The sequence below is a fragment of the Nicotiana tabacum genome, chromosome 15 (assembly GCF_000715075.1).
Source record: "Nicotiana tabacum cultivar K326 chromosome 15, ASM71507v2, whole genome shotgun sequence".
Lineage (NCBI taxonomy): Eukaryota > Viridiplantae > Streptophyta > Magnoliopsida > Solanales > Solanaceae > Nicotiana > Nicotiana tabacum.
Window position 1 is genome coordinate 40404754 of NC_134094.1, and position 7234 is coordinate 40411987.

The following is a 7234-nucleotide window of genomic DNA, read 5'->3' on the forward strand; positions in this document are numbered from 1 at the left end:
ATGCTTTTAGTCTCATCCTCACCATATGATATGATAAATAAAATGGCACGACATTACCATTTGTACTTTTACTCTCACCCTCACATGATACGATAAATGATAATAATGCAATAAAATGCATGGTATCACCCTTTTTTCTTCAATCCTCATTCACTCAAGCAATGATATCAATATGCAAATATGGAACGACAACACCCTTCATGCTTTTCACTCTTCCTCACCAAGAAACAATAACAACCCAAAGTATCAAGCAAGGTGGGAAGTAAATTTCTACTTCATCCATAGTGCTATGATAAGCAATTTCGACTTTCAATATCCCAACAACTTTCAAATTTATCAATGAACACAAAAATGAACAATTAAAGGAATAACAATCTAACTAAGGCATGGAAGCATAGTAAATGAAACAAAATGGTACAATAAGACAATTGCCACCCGCATGCTTTAACCCAATACAATGCATATATACTCGTCACCTTGAATATATGTTGTCCCCACACATAATTCACATAACATATAGACCAACAACTCTTAATTGCCTAAAGTCAAAGTTAATCACGATACTTACCTCACTCCGCAACCAAATAAACAATCAATCATGGCCTTGCCTGTCTGTAACGACCCGACCGGTTATTTCGAGAGTTATAGTCCTATTTTCCCCATTTTTACTTCTTTTGTGTTATTCAGCTATATTGTGTTATACCGGATTAGTTGGTTTGGTTTCGGAGTGGTTTAGGAGTGAATTGAGACACTTAGTCTCTTTAAGATAAGCTTAAGTTGGAAAAGTCAACTGGATGTTGACTTATGTGTAAACGATCTCGGATTTGAATTTTGATGGTTTCGTTAGCTCCGTTAGGTGATTTTGGACTTAGGAGCGCATTCAGAATGTGATTTGAAGGTCCGTGATAGAATTAGGCTCGAATTGGCGAAAGTTAAATTTTTGCCAATTTTGAACGGTAGTGAAAATTTTGATATCTGGGTCGGATTGGATTTTTGGAAGTTGGAGTAGGTTCGTTGTGTCATTTCAGACTTGTTTGCAAAATTTGAGGTCATTCGGACGTGGTTTGGTAGGTTTCGGCGTAGTTTGTGGAATTCAGAAATTTCTAAGTTAATTAGGCTTGAATTCGTGTGTAATTTGTGTTTTTGGTGTTGTTGAAGGTGATTTGAAGGTTCGAATAAGTTTGTATGATGTTATGGGACGCGTTGGTATGTTTGGTTGAGGTCTCGAGGGCCTCGGGTGAGTTTCGGGTGGTTAACGGATCATTTTTGGCCTTGGTGAGATTGATGATATCTACTGCTGCATTCTTCTGGTTTCCTTTTTTGCAATCGCGAGTGGGCTCTCGCATTCGCGAAGATTGTTTTCTGAGTGGTGAATTTTTGTTCTATACGTTCGCGAAGGGGAGGACGTGAACGCGAAGGTATGGTCTGTGTGTGCATCGCGAACGCGTGAGAAGGGTCGTGTTCGCGAGGTGGTGGTCGTGTTCGCGCAGGTTTGAGATAGTAAAGCATCGCGTTCGTAAGGCATATGTCGCGTTCGCAAAGAGTAAAGTGGTGAGGCAGTCAAGTTGGTCTACCGAACGTGAGAGGGCGGTCGCGTTCGCGAAGAGGAAAATCTGGGCAGTCAGTGTTAAATTCAAATCGAGGGTTTGAGCTCATTTTTCATATTTTGAGCTAGAGATCACGGATTTGGGTGATTCTTGAAGGGATTTTCACGGAGTTGATTGGGGTAAGTTTTTCTCACTTGGTTTTGGTTAAATTTCATGATTATATCTTGATTTGTATCATCTAAATTGTGATTTAGGGTGAAAATTGGGGAAAAAGTGGAAGAGTTCTTGAGATGGAATTTTGAGGTTTTGAAGGAGAATTGTTTGTCGGATTTGAGTAAATTTGGTATGGTTAGACTTGTGAGTGAATGGGCTTTCGGATTTTGTGACTTTTATTAGATTTCGAGATGTGGGCCCGGGGACCGGGTTTGAGCCGATTCTGGATTTTAGCAATACTTTGGTATTTTTCTTGTAGAATTGATTCCTTTAGCCTTTATTGATTGTGTTGTATTACTTATGGCTAGATTCGGGACGTTTGGAGGCTGATTTGAGAGGCAAAGGCATCGCGGAGTAGGATTTTGCTCAGATTGAGGTAAGTAATAGTCCTAAATCTGGTTTTGAGGGTATGAAACCCCGAGAATTGGTATAATGTGATATTTGGAGGTGACGCACATGCTAGGTGACGGGCGTGCGAGCGAGCACCGTGAGGGATTGTGACTTGGTCCATCCCGTGAGACTGTAAAGTCGAATGGCCATTGTTATTACTTGTTTTTCCTTGTCTTTGAATAATTGACCGCCTTTCATGTTAGAAACCATGCTTAGGCCATATGATATCACTATTGGGACCCGCAACGGTCGTACACTTATTGAACTGATTGTACTCAGTCACAGTCTTATTGTGTGTTATATCTCTGTTTCCTCTCATTTCTTGTTGATACTTGTTGTATTCCCTGTTTGGGCTGGTTATTATGATATTCTGTGCGCCCGAGGGGCTGGAGAGTTAAGTGACTGAGATAGGGCCTGAGTACCGGGTTGAGAGCTATGTGAGATGTATTGGATCGGGTTGCCCGCCGCAGTAGTACTTGGATCTGGCTAAACACCGCAGCAATATTGGATCGGGTTGCACGCCGCAACAAGCCTTCGGGCCATATATCGGATTGGGTTGTATGCCGCAACAATATATGGATCGGGCTGCACATCGCAGAAATATATAGCGCTTGGGCTGTAGGAGCCCCTCCAGAGTTTGTACACCCCCAGTGAGCGCAGTTACCTTTGATTGTGAGTATTGAGGCTGAGAGTCGAGTGATTGAGCTGTTGAGATAGAGGAGTGATAGTAGCTCTGTGAGGTTGTACTTGTTCTTATTTTTCTGTCGCACTTCGTTGCTAATTGTTGTTGTTGTGAAATTTTCTTGAGGGCTTATATTGTTGTACCTAAGCTCGAAATGTTTTGATTTAAAACACCGAATTGAAAGCATGCCTACTTTTCTTGTTGAAATTACTTAAATGAACTTCATTTGTGTAGCTCGTCACTGCTTCTCAGTTCCTTATTTAATTTTGTTACTTACTGAGTTGGAAGTACTAACGTTACTCCATGCACCTTGTGTGCATATTCAGGTGAGACCGTTCGCAGAGATCGTTGAGTCCGTGCACTTGTGATTGTCGTAGACATACGAGGTAGCTGCCGGCGTCCGCAGCCCTTTATTCTCCTTTATAATTATCTTTTCTATCTGTTTGGGTATTATTCGAACATTGTAAACTCTGATTCTAGTCTGGTTTAGATGCTCATGACTTAGTGACACCCCGATGTCGGGCTATTTTCCGCACTTATGTGTAATTGGGTTTTACCCCGTGTTTTTGAGGAATTCTGATTATTTTAAATGTCTTAATTCATTTTTATTAAATTTTGAAAGTGTTTTGGAAAGGTCGGCTTGCCTAGTACCACGATAGGCACCATCACGACGGGTTAAGTGTTGGGTCGTGACAAGTTGATATCAAAGCCAAGGTTACATAGGTCTCACGAGTCATGAGCGGGTTTAGTAGAGTCTTGCAGATCGGTACAGAGACGTCTGTACTTATCTTCGAGAGGCTGCAAAACCCTTAGGAAACACCACATTCTTAAATTCTTGTCGTGCAAATCTGTTGGTTCTAGTAACTAAACATCTGTTGTTTCATTCTCTCACAGATGGTGAGGACTCGTGCTACCGGTCAAGAGGGCCAGCCACTAGTACCACCAGCCAAGGCCGCGTGAGGCCGAGGCCGCCGTAGAGGCCATGGTAGGGGCAGAGGTGCAGCCCGTATAGTAGCTGGGGCAGTACATGCAGATCCACTAGTTGCCCCAGATCAGGACCAGATTCCAGTTGCTGATGCACCAGCTCAGGCACCACTTGTGCCTATTGTGATTCCAAGCCTTCAGGAGGCCTTAGCTCATATTCTGACCACGTGCACCAGCCTTGCTCAGACGGTCTCTGTTCCGGCCCCAGCAGCCACTTCTCAGGCCGAGGGAGGTGTTCAGACTCCCACTGCTCGCACACCAGAGCTGGTGGTATAGGGATTCTAGACACCGGGGGCACCACTAGCACAACCGATTGTAGCTGCTCAGGACTATGTGGTTCCTACTATGCTTGAGGATGAGCAGCATAGATTGGAGAGGTTTGGGAGACTCCGGCCTCCATTTTTCAGTGGTGCAGAGGGAGAGGATGCACAAGGTTTCTTGGATAGGTATCAGAGGATACTCCGTACAGCAGGTATTCTGGAGACCAGTGGGGTCTCGTTACTTACCTTTCTGTTCTCTAGGGCTGCATTCAGTTGGTGGGAGGCTTACAAGAAGCATAGGCCATTCGGTGCAGCGCCCCTTACTTGGCAGTAGTTCTCTGTTGTCTTTCTAGAGAAGTTCGTGCCTCAGTCCCGTAAAGAGGAGCTGCATAGACAGTTTGAGCAGCTTCGTCAGGGTGATATGTCTATGATGCAGTATGAGATACGATTCTCGGAGTTGGCTCATCATGCTATCTGGTTGGTTCCCACAGATAGGGAGAGGATTAGGAGGTTTATAGATGGCCTCACTTATCAGCTACGATTGCTTATGACCAGAGAAAGAGTGTCTGGTGCTACTTTTGATGAAGTTGTCAACATTGCTCGGCAGATTGAGATGGTTCGTGGTTAGGAGAGGGTTGAGAGGGAGGCCAAGAGGCCTTATGGACAGGGTGGATTTAGTGGTACTCCTTCTAGGGGTCAGTTCCAACATGGTAGAGGCCGTCCATTCAGACATGCTCATATGGATCACCCCGTTCACCGTGGTGCATCATCTGGCCATGATTCTCATAGTTATCAGCATGGTTGTTCATCTCTTGGTGCCTTTCCTGCGCAGAGTTCTTCTCGTGCTCCATCGGGTCAAGGTTCATCTATGCTCGGACCTTCTGCTAGCTATCTTGGTGCTCGGGGCTCCCTTCAGTCCCCAGCACCAGCACCGGGGTGTTGCTATGAGTGTGGGGAGTTTGGTCACATGAGGAGAGAGTGTCCCCGTCTAGTGGGAGGTCCCGCTCCGCAGAGGGATCAGTCTCTGTCATCAGCATCAGTTCCTCCACCAACCGCCCAGTCAGCTAGGGGTGGAGCCCAGTTACCTAGGGGTCACCCAAGAGGGGGAGACAGATCAGGGGGCAGGCCCGTTTCTATGCCCTCCCTGCCAAGCCAGATGCTATTGCTTATGAAGCTGTGATTACAAGTATTGTCTTAGTTTGTCACAGAGATGCCTCTGTATTAATTGACCCTGGTTCCACTTATTCATATATTTCCTCGTATTTTGCTTATTTTCTGGATTTGCCCCATGAGTCTTTAGTTTCATCTGTTCATGTATCTACTCCTATGGGCGATACTATTATTGTGGACCACGTATATCGGTCATGTGTGGTGAATATTGGGGGTCTGGAGACCCGAGTAGACCTTTTGCTGCTCAGTATGGTTGACTTTGATATGATATTGGGTATGGATTGGTTATCTCCATACCATGCCGTTCTAGATTGTCACGCTAAGACGGTGACGTTGGTTATGCCAAGGGTTGAGTGGAGCGGTTCTATAGACTATGTTCCCAGTAGAGTGATTTCATACTTGAAGGCTCAGCCGATGGTTGAGAAGGGTTGTCTATCTTATTTGGCTTTTGTGAGGGATGTTAGTGCAGAGGTCCCTACTATTGTTTTTTCTTTTTAGTGGTACGTGACTTTCCGGATGTGTTTCCTGCAGACCTACTGGGCATGCCGCCTGACAGGGATATTGTCTTCGGTATTGATTTGGTGGCGTACACTCAGCCCATTTCTATCCCACTGTATCGTATGACACCGGCAGAGTTGAAGGAGTTGAAAGAACAACATCAGGAACTCCTTGGTAAGGGGTTTATTTGGCCTAATGTGTCACCTTGGGGTGTGCCAGTTCTATTTGTAAAGAAGAAAGATGGTTCTATGAGGATGTGCATTGACTACAGGCAGTTGAACAATGTCACAATCAAGAACAAGTATCCTTTGCCTCGCAATGATGATTTGTTTGACCAGCTTTAGGGAGCGAGGGTGTTCTCCAAGATTGATTTAAGGCCAGGGTATCACCAGATGAAGATTCAGGATTCGGATAATCTTAAGACAGCTTTCAGGACCCGATATGGCCATTATGAGTTCTTAGTGATGTCTTTTGGGCTGACTAATGCCCCGGCATCATTCATGCATTTGATGAACATTGTATTCCAGCGCTATTTGGACTCATTCATTATTGTATTCATTGATGACATCCTGGTGTACTCTCGTAGCCAGGAGGAGCATGCTCAACACCTGAGGATTGTACTACAGAGATTGAGGGAGGAGAAGCTTTATGCAAAGTTCTCCAAGTGTGAGTTTTGGCTCGGTTCAGTAGCATTCTTGGGGCACGTGGTGTCCAGTAAGGGTATTCAGGTGGATCCGAAGAAGATAGAGGCAGTGCAGAGTTGGCCTAGACCGTCCTCAACCACAAAGATTGGGAGCTTTCTTGTTTTGGCAGGCTATTACAGTCGCTTTGTGGAGGGATTTTCATCTATTGCATCGCTCTTGACCAAGTTGACCCAAAATGGTGCTCCATTCAGGTGGTCGGGTGAGTGTGAGGAGAGCTTTCAGAAGCTCAAGACTGCCTCGACCACATCTCCAGTGTTAGTTCTGCCATTAGCTTTAGGTTCTTACACCGTGTATTATGATGCCTGGAGGATAGGTATTGGATGTGTTCTGATGCAGGAGGGTAGGGTGATTGCCTATGCCTCGTGCCATTTGAAGACTCATGAGAAGAAATATCCTGTCCATGATCTTGAGTTAGTAGCTATTGTTCACGCTTTACAGATTTGACGGCATTATTTGTTTGGGGTTCATTGTGAGATCTATATTGATCACCGGAGTTTGTAGCATCTGTTAAAGCAGAAGGATCTTCATTTGCGCCACCGAATATGGTTGGAGCTTCTCAAGGACTATGATATCACTATTTTGTACCATCCGGATAAAGGCCAATGTGGTGGCCGATGCTTTCAGTCACTGGGCGGAGAGTTTGGGGAGTTTAGCATATCTTCCAGCAGCAGAGAGACCTTTGGCATTGGATGTCCAGGTCTTAGCTGGCCAGTTTGTCATATTGGATATTTCGAACCCGAGTCGGGTATTGGCTTGTGTGGTCTCCAGGCCTTCTCTTTATGATAG